The sequence below is a fragment of the Mustela nivalis genome (assembly GCF_964662115.1).
Source record: "Mustela nivalis genome assembly, chromosome: 15".
Classification (NCBI taxonomy): domain Eukaryota; kingdom Metazoa; phylum Chordata; class Mammalia; order Carnivora; family Mustelidae; genus Mustela; species Mustela nivalis.
In genome coordinates, this window is record NC_139034.1 from 88,261,407 (window position 1) to 88,283,264 (window position 21,858).

The following is a 21,858-nucleotide window of genomic DNA, read 5'->3' on the forward strand; positions in this document are numbered from 1 at the left end:
CTCCTTTCCCCAGAAAGGCAGGTCTGTGGAGGCCACCAGGCATGTCTGAGAACAGGCCCGGGGAGAGAACTGCTCTCCCGAACTACAGCTTTAGCGATGGGTTGGTATTTGCTCTAGAACACAGATGGAAAGTGACTTAAATGGAGCCGTCTCATGTGGGACTGCTGCACGCGCTTCTCGAGAAAAACCAAAGTCCTCCCCCCTCTTTGATGTCCCCAAGTCAGCGGCAGCCTGGAGGCCCGGGAGAGGCTGACCACGGGGTTGAGGCTTTCATAATCCTGGGATCCACTGAGGAAACGGAGGCAGAGAGCGGACACTCAGCTGCCTCGCGGCCCGGCCAGCGGCAGAGCAGGGCGCACGCACCCGGATTCTGAAGCCTCTCCCTCTGCACCAACCACTTTTCTGCCCCCAAAAGTAAACAGATATCTCAGTGGGGTTTTTTGGTTCGTTTTGTTCATATAGTTTTAATTTTTCTGTTTTGTGCTTGAATCTCATGAAATATTCTTAGATTTCTTTGTGATTTATACGCCATTTCCACGCTGAAATGCCAGCGCACAGCCTCAGCACAGTGCGTGGGAGGGAAGCATCCCCGCCACGTGTCTCCACTCAGGTGTTGGGGGCTTCCATCGCACGTGGTCACATGGACCCTGGTGGAGCCTGTCCCCAGAGGGACCTCCCTGCCCGGTGTGCTGAAGGCATCCTTGGTCCCAAGCAGGACTTCACAGTGTTTGTCCCCAGGGGAGCTTTGACAAAACAAAACGTAAAAACATCATTGACCAGCCACACCCCCCACTCCTCTCCCTCATTCTCATGGGATCCCTGATTACAGTGATTTTCAAAAGCTGAAATTTTAGTGATTTAACAGTTAGAGCCCATCAGGACAGAACGTTTCCTCTCAGTGACAGCATCAAAGCCCCCCCAAGTCAGACACTGGCTTCCGATGTCCCTGAGAGCCATATAGTGTCCAAGCCTGTATCTGAATGCCACAGGGGAGGACAGTGAACTTTCAGGAGCTTAAAATATAGCTGAGAACTAAATATGTGAACAAAACATAAATACCAGTATTACCAGCAAAAATCAAATGAGGAGTTGGTGAAAGGAACGTCCCTGAGCTGGAGGCGAGCCTCCCTCTGAGTCCAGAGTCAAATCGGGCAAGCGCTTCACGGACAAGGTGGCGCCTCTGGAGGTAAGAAGCCGGGGGGGTGGGCACGGCCACTCTGGGCACGGTGACCCCCTGGTACATGTTATGGGTTGGAAAAGCTTTTAAAATACTGCTTTATCCTGTGCTTTCAATTTTGGAAACTTATTGAGGCGTGCTTTATGGCCAAGCACGGCCATTTTTGGTGACTCTTCCATTTCAGCCTTGGGAGAAGTGTGTGTCCTGCAGATGTCCTTACTGATTAAACTGCATTGATCGGGTCTGTCAGTGTCGGGGGCGGGGGTGCATTGAAGTCCCCTACTCTGACTGTTAAGGACTTAGTCTTTTGTAGCTCTGTGAGTTTTGCTTTATAGATTTCAAAGACTAAATTACTATATCTTTCTGTTGAAATGAAGCCCTCATTGGGTGACATGTCTCTATCTGTGTATTTCTTCTTGCCTATAAATCTCCTCTGTTTGATATTAATGACATGACTACACTAACTTTCTTCTGGTTAATGCTTGCATAGCATGATGTCTTCCAACCTGTAACCTCCAAATTTTCTGTGCATTGTATTTCATGAATAGCACTTTAGGCACTATATAGAGGGTGCATTTTTTAAAATTCCATCTATCTTTTTGCTTTTTAGTTTTTTAATCCATGTACGTTAAATGTGACTAATGATACAGCTGGGTTTATATCTACTACCTTCCTATTTGTGTTCTATTTGACTCACATGTGGGAATTTTCTTCATTACCTTATTTGAGTTAATGAAGTTTTCTTTCTCATTGTATTTTTTCCTTTATTGGATTGTTAACTATACTGTTTAAAATATTCCTTCAACAGCTTTGTTAGAAATTATAATATGCATCCTAGATGTACTATAAATGAAAATAAATTAGAACTTTTACAACTTCCTAGGAAACACGAGGACAGGAGAACTTTTAACCCCACTTACTAACCATCTTTTGTATTGGTTTCATTATGAGTCCGTTATGAATTTCATTATGAAATACCACAGACATTGTAGTTACAGTTTTATACAGATTTATACTCACCCTTCTTCATACTCTCTATTCTGTGGTGGATTTTTAATGCCTCCAACTAACAGGATATTCCTATGACTAGAGAATTCCTTTTAGAATTTTAGTGTGAGTCTTCTGGGTATATTACCAGGCCTTTATTTTTCTGAAAATAGCTTTATCTTCATTTTTGAGGAATATTTTTTACTGAATATAGAATTCTGGGTTCACAGCTATTGTCTTTCAGGGTTTCCATTGTCTTATGCCTTCCATAGTTTCGACTGAGAAGTCTGCTATCTCCATCCACATTCTCGATGCTCCTTTTCTCTTCTGGCATTTTAAATAATTTCTGTCTACTGATTTCAGATTTACAATGACTCTGTCAGGGTGAATTCCATTGCATTTGTTATGTCTGGGGTTTAGAGTGATATCTGAATCTATGGCTTGGTTTCTTTTGTAAGTTTTGCAAAATTCTAGTCTATTTTTTTTCCAATAATGATTCTAAGTGATTTCTTTCTCTTCCAATTCTACATGTTAAGTCTTTTTACTGTGTTTCATATGTTTCCTATAATTCTTTTTATTTTCCATTCTTTGTTTTCTTTTATTCAGATATGTTCTACTGACCTACTTTCAGATAACTTACTCTCTTCAGCTGTGGCTAATCATCTACTTTTTACTAAATTTCAACCACTGTGTTTTTAATCCTAGAATTCCCATTTGATTCTGTTTTGTGGGTTCCACTTCTCTGTGAAGTTTGCCATCTTGTCTATTTTACTGAATTATATTAGTCATAGTTATTTTTTATCTGTATTCAGTAACTCCAATATTGAAGTTGTTATCCAGAGTCTAATTCTGTTGCCTGGATTTTTGGTATGATTGGTGCTTTCTGGATGAAGGCTGGACATTGTGTTGTGAGATGCCACAAGGACTCAGGAGGGCCTTCAGATCTGGCATCTAGTTAGAATAAGACATGATCATCTTGAGTTGTTTTAACACTAGGTTTCAGTCTTCATAAGATATGGTCTAGTTCCAGTTTCTCTTATTTATTTCTACAAGGCTTCTGATTTAAATCAGAATTTGCAGGGCCTTGAATTTTATTTTTATTTTATTTTTATACTACAAAACTGCTTTTAAATACTCTCCTTAGCAACTTAACCTCTTGGCTACCACTCTCCACTCTCCTCATCTCTGCATGCGCAGCTGAGGACTTACAGAATGCTTTAGAGGGGCAAACAGATCAGATGTGTAGACTCACTATACTTCACATGCCTTCTCTCTGACCCACGTCCTGGATGCTTCAGAAGCCTTGAGCTCACATTTTGTATTCCTAGCCCTGGGGAATTCCCGAAAGCCATGTAGAGCCTGATTTCTGCTCTGCTTCTCACCCTCTCTGTGACTGTGTAAGAATTAGCAAATGCCTCATGGGGAAGATGGGCTTATAACTTTTTTAAAAAATATTTTATTTATTTATTACTTAAGAAAGAGAGAGTACAAATGGGGTGAGGGGGCAGAGGGAGAAGCAGGCTCTCCATTGAGCAGAGAGCCCGATGAGGGGCTCGATCCCAGGACCTTGAGATCATGACCTGAGCTGAAGGCAGAGGCTTAACTGACTGAGCCACTCAGGTGCCCTGGGGAAGATGGGTTTAGAATACAAAACTCACATCAGTAAATTGTCATCCTCTCTGGAATCTTGACTCTTCAAGTTCTTAGTATGTTTCCAGTGTAAACACTTGTATTTTAAACAGGCTTTCCCATTGTTTTCGGTGGAATACCAGGTCCACCGTCAGCAGCTCACCTCCTCCAGAGGTGGACCTCTGAGAAACACTGACTGTCCTGGACAGTAAAGAGAGAAAATGAAAGAAAAGGTATTATAAGTAAAGATTTATAAGACTTATTTATTTTTATATTTAGAAAAACAGCACAAAACAGTACTCCCTCTTATAACTTGTGGTCTTTCTGATGTGAAAATAGTGCTGCTGGCTATCATGAGGAAGCACTTTGAGTACCTTCCCAGAGGTGGGGGGTGGACATTCCCTTGAATCATTCACTGTCCCCCATTCATCACAGACCAGTCTACCCAGATTTGACATCATGCCTCCAGGGCCTTCAAGTTGTATAATTTTCAGACTCCCAGACAAATGTGTTTTAGTGCCTGCTCAGTATGTGTCTCAAAGAAAGAAGGAAAGGCAGACTCCTGCTTTGCTACTATGTGCCAACCTAAAGATGTGGAGAAAATTAAAAGAGAGGAACAAAAAAATGAAAAAGAGAGTAAAGAATCTATTTAATTTTCGATGCAGGAAATTTGTTGTTTACCAGTGACAGCCACTTAGAAGTGTGGAAAGAACCCTGAGGAGGCAGGTGAGGACTTTTATCTCTTCTGATACAAATATAAGTGGTTCCCCAGGTACATCAGACCAAAATGCAATCTCAAGGAATTTTACCCTTATTTAGGTATCTATTTTGCATAGCATGGGAACGGATTCTAAATAAGGACGAAACAATTTGATTGAGAAACCCAAACTACAGAATGAACAATGTTAGTTTACCAATAGGTAACCCAACCTGTCAGCCTGGAAGAGAAATTCAAGAGCATGGACAGGTGCGACTATCTGTGATTGTGGTGCTGAGTTGCAATCCCTCCTCCCTGGTTGAGCTCCCAGCCAGCAACCCTTCCAGGCACATGGTCAGGCTCCATGAGTTCACCAAGCAGCTTCCTTCTGCACAGAACCTTGCGTCTCACCCTGGTCCTGAGTCTGCTCCTTCGGTTCTTCCATCCCGTCTTGGGGTTCTGCTCCTGGAGCACGTGCCCTCACTATGGCCCATATTGGTGCAATGTCCAGAGAACCCTCAGTTTGTCTGTCAGCAGTGAATGAACACTTTAAACTACATAGAGTTCGGGGTACGGCTGATGGCCACTCTCGCTGTGTTGGTTTGTGGTGGGTAGTGTCCAGATCCACGCAGTGCGGGGCTGTGGCCAGCCAGACACTGAGGTGTGACACCCTGCAGACGGACTGGAATGGCTGCAGAAGACTTGGAGCCCCTGTGCTCATCCCGATGCTCCTGGGACACTCTCTGCAAAGGTAGTTCCCTTTGGGGTTGCTCTGCTGTGCTCCTCTCCAGCTGCAAGTGCAGCAAAGCCCTACCCTCCCTGCAGGTGCCAGGAGGCAGCTGCTTAACTCTGTGTCTCGGACTGGTTCCTCCAAACGAGGCTCCTGCATGAGCAGCACCCACTATTCTGGGGTTCCTGTCAGAAGCAGAAGCATGGGAGCTTCGGTCTGAATTATCCCGGGTGATCCCGGCCGCTGCCTCGGGCACCTACACTTCCAACACAGAAACCAAGACTAAATGCTGCATATGGTCCAGGCACGAACTTGTGTCCGAGATCCCCACTCCTCTCTCTTATTCAGGGAGGGTGTCAGCTGCCCAGGTCAAGGCTGGGCTTCGATGGACACATTCCAAACCTGCATCTTCCGAGAACCACACATCAGAGGCCAGGAGTTCACGGTGTCCTCTGGGCCTGCAATGGCGTTGGTGAGAGACCTAAGACTTTGGATGAGCAGAGAGGACACTTAGGAAGGAAGTAGCTGTGGTGGTCACTGGTCACTTGCAGAGCCCAGACGCTGCCCAGGTGCGTGGTCTCCCAGCCTCTTGACTCAACACCCCGGGGCACACCTCACTGGTTCACACAGCACCTGCTCGGCAGATGGACCCATTCTTCCGGAAGGTGCTGTTGCTGTGCCCAGGTGTCCCCTAGGGGCGCCACACCCTGGCTTTTGTACAGGAGAGTGATGGGGTGCAGGGTCCACCAGGTCTCCTCCGCCTGGCAGCTCTGTGACCCCACAGACAGGGCCCCGCCCACAAGTGACTGAGCTAACGCTTCCCAGCCTGTGGTGACCACGAGCCCCGCAGATGTCGCTTGGGTCCGCGTCCCAGGACTTCACTGTCAGCACTGGCAGCAGCATTGCTTTGATCCCAAACAGGAGCCTCCTCGCCTCTGGAGCGTTTTCTAGAAGCAGCCCTGCAGGGACGGGTCTGCTCTCGGCGGCGAATAAAGCAAGGAGGCCAACCAGTCCCACTGTGTGGCCTCCTTGGAAAACAACCTGGAGGCCTTTCCCCATGGAAAAGGTCGTTTCTGCTCCTGGTGGTCCTTGCTCTCAGTCCACTTTGGAGAAAGAAGCAGCCCTGGGCAGCCCCGCCGCTGCCCAGCCGCACAGGGAGCACACGCACACACAAGGGATGCTTGATGCACACGCGTGTGTGCATGTGGGAGGCAGCCTCTCCCCACGGCCCATCCCGGTGCACTTTGGGACGTGAGCCTCAGTGACTCACACGGAAATCCACTGGGTCCCCGCAATGGCCTGTCTCAGACCTGCCCGCTCAGTTGACCCCCCCCATGAGGCCAGCATTCGAGCACTGTGTGGCCGGCACGCAGGGCGACACTCGCCGACATGCCCGGCTCACACGGACACCGAGTGCTAGAGCGAGTTCAGCAACCACTTTCTGTAAAAGGCTTTGCAGTTTCCACGGCTTCTCTTGCAGTCAACGCCGCGGCCGTCACGGCCAGAGACAGTTCACAAACGGGAGACCGTGTCCGGCAGCGCCGTCTTTCAGAATAAAGTTGGGCTCGGCCCCCAGGCGCAGCTGTCCGACAGAAGATCAGGACGAAGGATACCCCCTCTGTGGACATGCCCCGGGGCAGGGACCACCAGCCCGCCAGCCCGGCGCCCGTGAGTCACCTGCGTGACTGAACAATAATTTTACGTTTCACTTAAGTCACATTAGTTTAACAGTGAATGACCAACATGGCCGGCGGCTCCCAGACGGCGCGGCCACCCCAGGGAGACTCCTAGGACTCACTCACCGTGTCCCTGGGTGCCGGGGCCACTGTCCCCGCGCCCCTGTGTCCGTCATGTCTCCCTAAGGCCAGAGACGGTGCGCCGCTCGAGACAGCCGCAGCAGCCGGTTCATGGGAGGAGCCCAGAATGCCGTGTGGGTGTGCAAGAGGCTGGAGTGGGGTGCGGGGAACCCTCTGAACCCCCTGGGCCGCCCAGGTGCCCCGGAAACCCTGTCTAAAGACGTTACTTTCAAGTCGCCAAATAGAGTTGAAAACGTTTGCCAGAAAATGTTCTCCAGTGAAGCAGGCGCGTGGTGTCTCCAGCTCAGAATGACGGCACGCGTGAGCCCCGCGTCTCACAGAGGCAGCTCCGAGCGCCCCGGGAGGCGGCCCCACAGGGACACGCACCCCCACGCGCACGACGGCGGAGGACAGGCCCCGGGTCCTTGGCCATGCTCCGTCGCGGTGTTTCCCACGCAGAATAGGAGACGAGGGCTCGCCACTCGCAGGTTCCGAGGACCAGCCGAGACCACAGTGAGAAACGGGACACCCGGCTTGAGGGAACAGCCGTAACCAACTGAAACTGACGCCCCGTCCCACCGTCAAGGCCAACTACGTGCCCGACGCTGCCCAGGGGTTTCCGTGTGGCTGAGCGCAGCCCACACAACAGACCTGTAGGGACATGCTACCCCTCCCACTGTCGTGCTCCACCCCACTGTCCCCCGACCTCACACACCCACAGTCACACACACACCTGCTGACCCCCACCCCCCACCCCGCCGTCACCATCGTCCTGCGAGGGACACGCACGACTGCACTTCGTTACCTGTAGGAGTCGGAGACCCCAGCAGAACAGAGCCCGCAGCGCGTGTGCCATAGAGATGATTTCAGGAGACGGTCTCGCCCGCTCCAGTGGCCGGTGCCTCTGACATGTGCGGGGCGGCAGGCGGGAGGCCGGGAAGGGAACGGAGCATCCCACCCCAGAGGCCACCTGCTGGCAGGACCCCTCTTATTTAGGACCCTCGGTGTTCCTCTGAAGGGTTTGGTGGGACGGCGCAGCCCTCCCACACCATGCGGCCCCACCACCTACCCAGACCCTTCCGATTTACCTGTTCTTCTCCCGTAAGAAACTGTCTTCCCGGCCACTTTCCTACTGGTGTTGGGCCCAAAGTCTGCGTCCACGGCCCGGCCGTTGACCCATAGAATCAGCCAGCGCCCGCCCTACTGCGGTCACCCAGAGCAAGCGGGGCCTGGAGGCGTGGGGAGGCGCTGGGGGGCAGGCTGAGCCTGAGGAACCAGGGGCAGCCCCCGGAGCTCGGCTCGGTCCAGGACCTCACTCTCTGTCCTGCGCTGCCTCTCCGTGGTTCGTCTAAGAATGACAGCCGCCCTGCCCTTCCGTAGTTCAGGAGTCAGCCCAGCTGAGGACGGCCACGTGACAGAACCTGGTGGCTGGCGACTCCTCCAGGACAGGCATCCTCCACTGCAAGAGACACATGTCCTCACCCCACGCCGCCCACCTCCAGTGACGGGCTCAGACCACAGAGACATCTGCCCCGGGAGCGGGCCCGGAGGAGCCGGCTTGTAGGTGGACACAGCCTGGACGGCACAGCCCCGGGTGCCAAGGCTCGCCCCAGAGGCTGAGCGGCAGGGACCCCGGGCAGAGCTAATGGGAGAGGGACCCTGCCTGCCCTCAGGGTCCTTGTAACGACACACAGGCCGGTCGCCCTGTCTAGGCCTTGAGCTCGCCATCTGCAAACAGGACCGACGGCCGTGAGCCTGTCACAGGAACACAGGGACAGCCCGAATCAGGACCATTCATGATTCTGGACCACACACAGTTGCGATGCACAGTGTCAAACCTCGGTGACGTTCTGCACCCTCCTCCCTGTCTCCAAAAAGGCTGTCAGCTGGGAAGGGCCTCGGACAGTCCTGCGCAAGGCCGGCCCACCCCTGGACGGCCCAGGGTGCAGTGTGGGGACGGCCACTCTGGCCAGCTGCACAGCATGCTCCCCGCCCGGGTCTCCCTCCACTGCGTCCCACAGGACAGCACAGAGCCGGACACTGACCACTAAACCCATGGGGGACCCGGGGGACAGACCTCTCCCGTGACCGCTACCTGCCCGTTTCCCTGTTTCCCTGGGAAGCTGCTTTCTCCGCATCCTGCCCCGACCCCAGCCCGACGGCTCCTCCCCCGAGCGGCTGCACTGTCCCTGCTCACTCCCCTTCTCTCGGTCTCTCTACCGCCCGTGAGGACAGGCGAGGGGAGGGCTGCGCACACCAGCCCCGACAGACGAGCTGCTCTCTCTGGACTCGGGGACCCATCCTGGAGGCGGCTCACAGGTCACCTCGCCGAGCGGCCGGGTTGACTTGGGGGCTGACCCACGGTGTGGCCCTCTGTCGCTGGCAGCCAGCCACCCACCATCCTGTGGGACTTTCTGCTGGGACCAAACTGAACTGCCCTCCCATCCTCCAAGAGGTGTGGGACATAAGGGGGCTGGCCGCTGGAGAGGTGATACGTCCCCTCAGGCTCTGCTGGTCGGCGCACCTGCACGAGGGGCGTGGCTCCGGGTCTCCGTTGGTCACACATGGCGCCCCTGCTTGGCCAGACTCCAGCCGCCGCGCCAGCTCCAGCTGAAAGACCCTGCACAGCTCTACTTCCATACCTACCCACGCCGGCCGGGACTAGCGAAAAGCCAGGGGTTCATGAACTCGGGCTGACCTGCTCTTAGTCCTGTGCTGACATCCAGGTGCTACAGAAACGTCTGCTTTTGGGGAAAGCAGGCGTCTCGTCAGCACAGTAGCAACCCAGGGTGATGGCCGCGTTCTGCATGACATTCAGTAGAGATGCACGGGGTCCTGCAAGGGGACCTGGGGGCCCGGGGCAGCTCACGGGGGGCTGGGAGCGCGGGGTGTCCCACGGTGGGGGGTGCTGCAGAGCACAGAGTGTCCCACGGTGGGGGGTGCTGGAGAGCATGGGGGCTCCCACAGGGGGTTGGGAGCATCGGCCATCCCACCCCTGGGAAGTGTCCTCAGGACAAGGTTGCAGCCCTGGGCAGTCTGTCAGCAGGGGGCTCAGTGGTCAGCAGGGGTGGGCTGCCATCCACCTCATCCAGCCTCTGGTTCTGACCTGAAGATCAGAGTCCTGTCTGCACCCAGTGACCACCGCCTCCCGGGTGCACCTGCCAGAGCACATCTGGTCCAGAGTGACTGCCCAGAGCTGAGAGGACCCAGGAACACTTTAGGACGTGTGGGAAAAAGAGGACACAAGGAATCAAGGTCATGGCCATGCAGAAGCAGGGGAAGGGCTCGTGCTGTTTGGTCTGGACTGAGACCACACGGGACACAGCGCTGGGTTCAAGTGTCTTCACAGCTGACAGTGGGGTCGAGCTTGACTCGCTGGCCCAAGGGGTCCCACAGACACGGGCGCAGACACCCCAGGCTGCTGGAGACAAGGTCTTCCCTAGGACAGCCTCTGAGCCCCACTGGACTCGGGGGGAGGGGAGACCCGTGCGTCCTCTACTCCTTCTGGCTCCTCCCTGGGGCATATGGAAAGTGGAGTCACCCCTGCACCGCTCAGTCACCAGCGGAGGACTCTGGCCCCTGAGCCATGCCAGAGAGCTCGGGGTGGGCCCTTCCTGCAGGCAGGACAGCAGCCCCTCCTCCTGAGGGGGAAGGGTCCTGGGGACGGCTGGGCCAGGCTCCGCGGCCGCCCTCCCACCTCCTCCCCGCCCGTGGGGCCTGGCCCAGCCGTCCCCAGGACCCTCTTCCACTTGGTGTCACAGGCTGTGCCCACAGGGTCCTTGTTGCACCTGTCGGCCACACGCCGGTCCCGCCCGCCTGCAGTGGGACTGGGGTCCCTCCCGGGGCCTGGGTCTTGGTCATCCTTGCTCCCCCTCAAGCCCAGTACAGGAGCTGGGTCTTGCGTTTGGTGTTTTTCTGACCTTTGGATCAGTTTTTCAGTGTCCGCAAACCTCTGTTTAACTTTTTTCGTCCGTAAACTAAGAATCCATTATGATCAGAACAGGCATTTGTTGCTTTGCTGGTTTCAGGTGCCCGGGGTGTGGATCTGCGCCAGTCACTGGGGACAGACACCCACTGAGCGCTCCTTCGGGCACACGCGGCGTCCCCCAGGCTCAGCAAAAGCGGATCACGGTGCCTGAGGCAGTGATGAGAGGTTTTCCACTGCTCCTTGGGCCTCCTGGACAGGGGCGCCACCCCAGATGCTCGGGCTCTGACGGGGGCCACGCCGCAGAGACCAGCACGTCCCCGTCCCTTGAGGGACAGAAGGACCGACAGCAGCAGAGCCCGGCCTCTGAACCAAGGGGCCTGTTTCCTGTCTTGTCTCCTTCCCGCGTTGGTGTCCCCAGACGCACGGGTGTCTTGCCCGGGGACCTGCGTGCGCTTCCATGAGCCCCGAGCTGTAAACACTGGGAAACGCTTTAAATGGACAAATTGAGTTTTACCAACAACATGTCTTTCTGGTCCCGTGACGGCTGACTAGTGCACTGACTAAGCTCCGCAATCCTTGGTCTATTTTTAGACTCTGATTGATGCCTTCCCGTTGGATGTGATTCAACCCAACATGTGCCGCCGCGTGCAGCTGAGAGTAAACATTTGCCCGGGCCCGGCTCCGTGTCTGCAGGGGCCTGACTACAGGAGGAACAGGGCAGAGTCCACGGTCTTCACGGAGCCGGCGAGAGGACAACGGAAGCCTCTAAGGAAGGAGGCGCAGAAACCAGACCTGAAGACACCAGACACGATGGCTTGTTCACTGGCCAAATCGCATCTGCACCCCAGCTGTGCCGGGAACCTTGTGAACCAGGGTCGGAACTGGGTGGTAGAGACCAGAGCAGCCAGCAGACCACACCACGTGACACCTGACCACGGCGGGACGTGGGCATTGGCTGCCCATGGCCCATGACAGGAAAGTCCAGAAGGTCTGGGCCGGGCTGACAGGGAGACCCCGTAATGCCCAATTATTCCAACGGAGCCCCTGGGCTCCCATAGCTTCCAGCTCCCAGAAAAGGTACAGACACCTTGGAGAGGAGACGGGAGAAGCCTCAGCCACAGGCTGGTCAGGACATGCCTCCCAAAGGGAGCATTTCACCAAGACCAGCCACGGGAAGAGGCCACAGGCCCTGGCAGTGCAGCAGGCTGGTGGGCGTCCCGACGCGGGGACCAGGACGGAGAGGCACTACTCAGAGGGCACAGAGCGATGGCCCTGAGCTGCCCTCAAGCACCCACTGACCCCAAACTGCCCCACGAAGGCCAGAAACATCATCATTGAGACGTGAAGAATGAATTGTTTGGGGACACGTGGATCCTGGCACAAAAGGCCACCCACAGGGCACGAGACGTGACACAAGGGCCCGCGTGACAGCGCCCCGGCCCCAGGAGGCCAGCAGCGACATCCTCTCGGACACAAGGCGAGCTTTCTCTTCCCTCTTCAGAGGAAATTAATAAAAATAGTTGCAGATTACGAAAAAATATATGTTAGCTCCTGCAGTGAGAACTTAAAATCAGTTATTTGTGGGATGACGCGGCACGTGAAGAGGGAGCGGCCCCACGTACAGCCTACCCCATGGGCTGTAGGCGAGGACAGTGGGGCTGGGGGTCCCCGGGGCCGTCAGCAGATGCCCCACGCGGGGAAGCCAAGCGGCCAGCTTCCGCCGCTTCACCCAGGCAGACTGCATCTGCGTGAGGCCAAGACCACATCTTTCAATTCCATAAAGACTAAAACACACAAACACTGCCCTCCGGGAGACAGAATGTCAGTCTGCAGTCACCCACACGGTGGGGACCCACACTCTGTGAACGACAACAGGCAGGTCTGGGCTCCCCTCTGAGAACCCCCAAGAGCCAGCCAGTGCCACGCCGCTGTGCCCTCTGCTCATACCATGGACGCGAACACGGGCCACGGGCCACGGGCCGCAGACCACCCGGGCCTCAGCCCGCACCAGCCGACGGCCCTTCTTCCAGGTTGAGCCCCAGGAACGTACAAGATACACAAGTCGGTCCAGGCTCAGAGCAGAACCCGGACGCTGAGGGTAAGAAATGAAGACGGCTTCTCGCCCGGCCCCCCAGCCTGCAAGAGGTCTGCCGCCAGCACCCCGGGAGCCCGCGGGAGCGCGAGGGGCGCGGCACATGCACGGAGGCACAGAGACCTCACCTGGACACCCGCCTCCTCCGGCGTGCTGCTCTGTCCGCAGAGCTCCTGGCTGCAAACTCGAGCCAGCAGGCCCAGCCACCAGATTCCACAGCCCTCCAGGGACGCCGGCGGGAGGTCTGAGCTCCGCAGCCCCTGGCGGTGGAATCTGTTTTCCCCGAAGCCGCGGGAGGAGGCCACCCTCCCCGCCTTCCTCCCCGCAAGCAGCCCCCAGCGTACAAGCCGCCGCAGCGCCGCCGCGGGGTAACTCCGCGTCCGTTCCGTTCACGTCCAAAAACGAGTCACGCGCTAGCTTAACAAATTATCTGCAACATCCCCCCGATCCGAACTCCCCTATTCTCCCAACAGTGCAATGAAGGGCTGACCTAAAATAGTGATCTCTGAACTTCTTACAATGACAGCTGGAATGTTCAAATTCAGGCATGAATCCCAACAAGCACGTGCATTTAGTTACAAAGTATAAGTAAGTGTTACAATATTATGCATGTTACAGAACAAAGAGGACATTCTAGAAGGACAGCTTAAGGATGAGGCAAATTATTTGAAAACAATTTTAAATGTATCAACTCTTGTTTGACTAAAATATGGTAAAGTCGGGTTTATGAGCGAGTGCCCTGCTTGCCGTTAGGTTTGAGCAAACACTGGGTTTGAGGATTTTTGGCAGAAGCACTCTGATATGTGTTGGTTTTTCTATCACGACCGAGAGAAGACTCCTCGCAGGACCCACAGGTCAAGCTCAGGGGCGCACCGCAGTATTTCTAAACCGTATGCACATGATCACGCCACCGACCCGCGTGGCCAGTGAATTTCTACCCTCGGTCAGTCAGGCGCTGCGCCCAGGTCGTTAGAAGGTGCTGAACTTCAACGATTCTTATGAGTAAGCCCAATCAACAAACACCCTTTGTTTGAGATATTTTAAAACAAGTTTAAAAACTATATTTCCAAGTTTTTTTAAGTGTTAAGTTAAACTTAAAAAAAAAAAAAGTGACAGATGTTCTTCCCAGCAAACGCCCCCGACGACAACCTCATATCCTCTCCCGGCCCAGTGCGCTCGCCTCTCCTCTGAGAAGCAGCTGCTTCCAGAACGGGCCAAACATCCTTAGCGAGGTTCTGCCCTGCAGGGGCTGGGGTTTAAAACTGCAGAGAATGCGAGCTCCGGAGTGCAGGACCGCGGGCCGGTCCCCTCGGACACGACCCACCGCCAGCATCAACGCCCCACTGCCGGCCCGAGACACCCGCCAGCTGCGGGCCACGGAACATTCAGGATCACTGGCCGCCTCCAGATGGGATACACCGAGGCTCCCAGACGGCCTCCACGGAGGACATGGGGCGCAGCAGGGGGCCGGCACACGCGACTGTCCCCCCAGCGATGGCAGCAGCCTCTGCAGAGATGGGGGAGCGGGGGCCAAGGCCGCCAGGCACACCCGGCAGGGACACACCCTGGTGGAATGGGCTCCGGGACCGCCCCCTCCCAGGGACCCTTGGTTGGGCACGGTGGGAACAGGGGGCATGGCACGGGCTGAGAGGCCCCCGCAGGCCCCGGGGAAGCACGGCCACCAAGACGGAGGGAGCAGAGGAGCCCACGGGACCAGCTCTGAGCGGCCGGCTGCAGTCAGGCAGAAGAGCAGAGAAAGGCCAAAGCCCTGTGTGAAGAGGAGATGCTCCCCTTGGGGCAGGGCCGGGGTCTCCCCAGGGGCAGGTGCGGCATGACCCCTGAGGACAAGGCAGTGGGACGGAGATGAACCCATGGCCACTTGATGAGAGAGAGAGAGAGAGCGAGTGTGAGTCCTGACTGCCCTGAGCTTCTGAAGTCCCTGGGGGCGAGTCGACCTCCAGTGACCATGAAGCCCCCAGCCCTGGCACCGCTACAGAGACTTGATGCCCTGCTCCCTGGACTCCAAAGACGCCTGCGTGCCGCGTGAGTCACTTGCTTCCATGTCTGCTGCGCTTTCCCAGCTTTCCAGCAGGGCGACTACAGGCAGAAGGTATGCAAGAGCCGGGGTGCTGGTCTGCTGCCTGTGGACGTGGGGAGAAGACCCCCATCTAGCTCACGGGCACGCCCACAGCTCTGCACAGCCACCTGGCTTAGTCTCTGCTGTTCTCTTACACAAGTGGACTTCCGGTGTCGATTAAAAAATAATACAGGGGGGCGCCTGGGTGGCTCAGTGGGTTAAGCCGCTGCCTTCGGCTCAGGTCGTGATCTCAGGGTCCTGGGATCAAGCCCTGCATCGGGCTCTCTGCTCAGCGGGGAGCCTGCTTCCTCCTCTCTCTCTGCCTGCCTCTCTGCCTACTTGTCATCTCTGTGTGTCAATAAATAAATAAAATCTTAAAAAAAAAATACAAGGCACATCAAAGAAACACCCAGGAAATGTGCCCCAACAAGAAGTCGTCGGTAGGGGCCCCCACTGGCTCAGTCACTGGAGGCCTCTTGGTCACAGGGTCCTGAGTTCGAGCCCCACGTTAGGTGAGGAGATCATGTAAAAAAAATAAATATTAAAAAGAAGTCATTGATAGAAGCAAACCTGGAAATGACTCAGACACTGGAATTTCTAGAGAGAAACTACGACAAACGTGTTCGAGGACCTGGACCACAAGGAGGCCCACGTCCGCGAGGACAGCAGGTGGGACTCGAGGAACGTGACCCACGCCGTCAAGGAGGACACATCTGCCCGCGTGCGTCTGCACAGCAAGCAGTCCCGGGATGGCCCAGATGGAAGCAGAGGAAGCTGGGGCAGGGCCAGGGTGCGGGGCCTGCCCTCGCGGGTGACTGCAAGCCCAGGGAGTCTGAGGCTCGACGACATCCAGGGAAGTCACAGGCACGGAGGCTAAAGGGCACCAGAGAACCGGGAAGCCACGAAGGAGAAAGACAGAGGACACGGCCAGAGGCAGGGTGCGGAGTCCCCCACGCAGAGTCAGACCCGCAAACAGCCACAACAGAGAAGGGGACCCCGTGAGCGAGGGGATGGGGGTTCAGACCCCTCCCCGCCCCAGCGCCGGCCCACGTTCCCCAGGATCCTCCAGCGCCCCCGGGGGGACTGCACACGGCCACCCGGGTCCTTCTGTGGCTGAAGTGTTCACACTGTAAAGCGTTTGCATCTTGTCTTCTTCGTAGCATGCCCTCCCCGGATCATCTCCGGGACACCCCAGGCAGCCGCATGGCTCTGGGGACCACTTGGCTGGGGGAGGTGGGGGCCCTCAGCTCTCTTCCCAGACCCTTCCAGATGTGGCCTGTCGCAGCCTCGGTCACCAGGGTCCCTGTGGCTGGAGCACAGCACACGCCCCTTCTGGAACAACCCTGCCGTCTAGTGCGTAGCACATCTGGATTGGAGAGGCGGCGGCTCAGGGCTCCGGGGCCAGGGGTCTGATGCGCGCGGCTCCCCCACCAGCCTGCAGCCCTGGCCCCGGAGGCTGGGCGCCTTCTCCCAGCCGCACCCTTCCCAGCCTGTGCAACTGAGAAAAGGAACCAGCCCCTCTGCAGCAAGGAGGGACGGGAAGCCAGCTTTCCAGCCAGCGGGACACCCGCAGTGGGAGCGGAGGCTGAGGCAAGCGACCCCTCCCTCCCCATCCCCAGGGATGTCCCCGTGGGCAGGGAACCCAGACCCTGCCAGTGACACAGCTCCAGGCTTGGGACCAGGAGGACGAGCAGCAAGGGTGGCCCACACTCCCTGGGGTGGACGGGGCGGGGGGGGGGGGCGCTGGCGCGTTCTCCGGTGGCCCTGGAGGGTGGTGGGTGAGCCCGCGAGAGACAAGACGGCTTGAGGCTCTTGTCAGCATCATGAATCTCAGCTCTAGATAAGCTGCTATGCAGAATTCCCTCGCTGCATTTTTATTAAAACCTTAAACCCAGAATAAAGGCAGAGAAACACAAATTTATCTCTCTTCTTGAAGAGACACCTGGCAACACGTCCACAGAACAATACCCATAATCACTTCGCCGAATTTCCATACCATTTGACTCAATTTTCTGGAAAGCGGAGGATATTTTCGGAGCCCAGAGATCTGTGTGTCATCTTCCCCGCCCCCCGCCTCCCACCCGGAGCCCCGCGGAGCCCTGGCGGCCCCCTCCCGGCAGGCGGCCAGGGCGCGTCCAGAGCGGCAGGGGTTGGGGGGGCTGTGCTGGACGTGCTCCCCCCGACCCTGCGTCCCCGCCAGGCCCCGTGCGGCTCACAGCACCGCTGGACGGCCCCACGTGCCGGAGGAAGGGCGTCGGCTCCAGCACCTGGCAGCCGGATTATGAGGCACGAAAAGCCCCTCGGGGCACCGCACAGGGCACGTCTGTGACTACACATGCAGGACACCTTCCTCCTGCCGGGAGGCCATGCAGCCAAATGAGCGCAGGGTGAGAAGCCCCGTGTGCACTGGGGCCGCGGCGGGACATCTCGGTTGAGGCGGGACATCTCACTAGGTGCCCACGACACACAGTCATCCCGCCGCTGACCCAATGGGTTCTTCGACGCCCAGGCCACGCGAGAGCCCCTGCTGCTCGGAGAGGGCGAGAAGGCTCAGGGAGGAGCCCCCAGCCTCACCCGCAACCGGCCGCAGACGGCTCCCGGACAGGCTCTCCGGCCGTCACCCCGGGCTTCCCGGGCACTGAGCCAGCCGCGGGCGCAGGACACAAGCTCCGAGGAGCCTGAGGGGTCTGCAGAGTGGGCGGGACAACAGGCTGGAAACACGCCCAGGAAAACATCGTACTTGTGCCTCGGTGCAGCTTGCGAGGACTCACCTGAACCGCAAGCACATGCCAGCACGCGGGCAGTCGAGGCCCCGCGAGTCAAAGCGGCCGCCAAGGGTCTTCTCCAGCCGTGCCCTTGGGAGGCAGTGACTCTGTCCTGCAAGGCTCGAGTTGCAGACACTCAGACCCCTCACCCGGAAGGAGCTTTGGGCCGTAGGGAAGACACCGACATCAGCAGGGTGACGCCTGGGCCTGCAAAATGGAAGGCCCGTTGTTGGCTGGCACACGGTGACAGGGTGAGCTCAGCCCATTCACCACCTCCCTTTGAGCCGCCCCCTGAGAGGTCTGAGCAGACGTATGTGTGGGCCGTGAGCATCTTAGATCTTCACATCTGGGGAGGCCACTGATCTGAAACCCCCAATGCCACACTCTGAAACGCATCACGGCCCTCACAAACCAGCAGGGTCACACGGCTCAGCCCCGGACACAGGAACCCTCCGGCCAGTAACCGTGGCTCAGGAACTCCCCAGTGCTTTGTCAAACTTCACCAGAACCGCGCCGCACTCTGGCGCTTCTGCCCGACCTTCCCTCCTCCCCTCAGGCCTCTTCCATGAGGATCTGACCTGAATCCTGCCCAGCTGGCCTGACCAGGCTCCAACACATCCCTGCCACCATGGTCACTTTCTGGCATTTCTCCTAATAAAGCTCTCACGTGACTAGCCCTGCCGTCTACTTCTGGGGGAACCAGCACAGGTACAGAGAAAACCCAGTGAAGCGACAGATAAGCTATTACACTTAGTGGACAACTGCCACCGTGGCTTAGCAAGATCTCTGGATACAAAATCAAATGAAACTTAAATGCATTTCTGTGTGTCAGTAGCAGGTAAAAACCCTATCTTAAATTTTAAAAAAAGAAAAGAAAAAGAAAATACAATACTATTGCATTTTTACAATGAGGCCCCTAGGACTAAATCTAACAAAAGTTGAGGTAACACATCACAGAGAAGTTTATAGGATGTCGAAAAGCATTAAGAAAGACAAAAGTAAGCATGGAGAGCTATACAATGTTCATGGACTGAAATAATCAATATTATAACTATGTGAACCTTTCTCCAAACTGATTTATAGACAGGACAAACCTAATTGAAAACTTATTCTTTTGGAGGGACTGGACCCTTAAATGTATATGAAAGGAAAAAGGTCAGAAAATGCGATTCTTAAAGAATAAAAGTTTGAAGCATTTTCCTTGAGATAGCAAGGTCTATTACAAAACTATAGAAATTAAGACTGTCTTGTGTTGACTCAAGGAGGGACAATTGGACCAATGATTTTTGGCTTATGAAAGAATAACATTTTACACCACACTTCCCAACTGTTGGTGTCCTGAAACTGAATACATTTACGGAAAATAAATGAATTGGACTCCTACCATCTGTAAAAGCTCATTCTGGCTAAATTAAAAACAAAATGTGAAAGACACAACTATTACATGTTTACCTTCCCCGATTCCAGGGTTAGGAAATGTTCTTAAACAAAATGCAGCATTTGCTAGTATAACATTTTTATAAAAGAAAGACTGATAAATGGGTCTACAGTGAAATTTAAAATAAGAAAAGACAACACTGAGAGAGCACACAAGAAGCTGAGAAAAGATTTGTACAGTATCTCGGACTGACAAAAGACTCGTTTTTAAAACATATGAGACCCCCATAAATCAGTAACAAAATGGCGAGAAACTCTCCGAAAATTACAAAAGATGGAAACAAGCAATTCACACATGAGAAATCTCAGCAGCGAGTCTACACAGGAAAACACTCCCACCTCACCAATGGCAAAAACAGAGTGAAAGCAGGAGACACCAGCACACAGAGGACAGATGGGCACTGAAGTCCTGCCATGTCTGTTAACAGCTAAACACTGCAGACAACCCACTGACAAGCAATAAACTGTGGTGTGTCCAAAAATCAGAATAATACAAAGCAATACGTGATCTTCAGTTACAACTGGAGGTGTCCATTGTCAGTATGAGACTTACATCTTGGGTATCGATACGACCTCACATACAAAATGCTGAATTACATGGGGCGCCTGGGGGGGCTCAGTCAGTCAAACATCTGCCTTCGGCTCAGGTCATGGTCTCAGGGTCCCGATACGGGGCTCTCTGCTCACCGGGGAGCCTGTTCACCCCCCGCCGGCCTCTGCCTACTCATGATCTCTGTCTGTCAAATGAAAGGATAAAATCTTAAAAAAAAAAAAAAAGAGTAAAATGCTGAATTACAGATTCCACCACCAATTCTTCACTGTTGGCAATGCAAACACAGGCGGCAAAATTAAAAATGAAAAGCAGCGCGTGACTGACCCGAGTCAGGATGATTTATCGACACAGAGAAAGCAGGAAACGGGAAGAGGCAAAGGAAGCTGCACAGTATTAGAAAAGCCCATATTTCAAAGTAGGAGGGAGGAACCTGGCTCCTGGATTTATAATTGATCTTTACACTTGATATGTACAGGGGCGCCTGCCTGGCTCAGTCGGTTGAATGTCTGCCTTGGCTCGGGTCATGGTCTCAGGGTCCTGGGATCGAGTCCCGCATCAGGCTCTCTGCTCAGCAGGGGGCTTGCTTCTCCTTCTCCCACTGCCCGCTGCTCCCCCTGCTTGTGCTCTTTCTCAAATAAACAAACAAAATCTTTTGAGAAATAAAAAAATAAAAATAAACGATATGTAGAACCTAATTGTATAGGAAAAAACCTGTGTGACGAAAAGCTGCTTCTCTCAGAACAAAAAACAAAACCCGATAGCAGCACTCCAATGGAACAGCTCTCGTCAAAGCATTGCCAAATGCAATGATCAATCCTCCATCAGAATCAAGTCTGCCTCCCAGCAGCATTCAAAAGAGCTGACTGCCAATTTCCCGCAACACCGCTCCCCTGGCCTCCGCTCCCACGCTCCTGCTCCGCGCCTAAGTGTTGGCGTACTTCAGGCTCATAAATCCCACGCCCTCAAATGCCCCTTATATGTTGATGACCCCAAATGTTCACCATTACCTCAGGGTTAGCCCTGACCTCTCCTGATTCCCAGACTTGTTAAGTCCGGAGCTAACCTGACACCCTATCTTGAAAACGTTAGCTGCTCTGGCTTCCCAGGATGACTAACTGCATGCTAGTTAGAGAAACTTCCATGCTCTTCCCAGGTTCGCTCCCCTGCCCGGGAGACTGCAGACTTCCTGTAGGGCTCACTTCGGCTGTTTGCTGAATCTCCGAGACACCCCAGTTCTCCAGTGGAGCTATACATTGTCTCCTCCAGGACATGGTGTCTAGCTTCTTTGGTTGCGTTCGGTTTGGTTTGATTTCCATCAGGCAGAATACATTTGGTCTCTATGATTCCATCTTGGCCAGAAATGGAAGCCCTCTCCAATAACGCGGAGAGTGCAAATTAATAATGCTACATCATAAATGCTTAGTAATTATTTGGTGAACGAAGTCCCTAACTGTAAACTACCGAGTACAGGAGAGGAGAGGCAAGATGGCGGAGGAGTAGGAGACCAAGATGACATCAGCTCGCAGCCGATCAGCTGGACAGTTATCAGACCATTCTGAACACCGACACACTCAACAGGAGATTGAAGAGAAGAAGAGCCGCGATTCTAGGAACAGAAAATCGACCACCTTCTGTAAGGTAGGACGTGCGGAGACGTTAATCCAACGTGATGGGAAGATAGACTGTGGGGGAGGGGCCAGCTCCCGGCAAGCTGCGGAGCAGCGGAGCACAAAATCTGAACTTCTAGAAGTCAGCTCCATGGAGGGACGTCACTCCAGAGGCTAAGAGAGGGGTGGAGCCCTCGCAGGGACAGCATGGTCTCAGGTCCCACAGGGTCACCAGAGGATCGGGGGTGCCTGAGTGAGGCAGAGCTCGCAGGTATCAGAGTAGGAAAGCCGGCTGCAGAGAGGGAGCCAAAGAGTCGGTTCTCAGGTCAGGGTTACCTTAAACCATGACCCGAGGCACAGTCGGACCACTGCCCTTCGAGCAG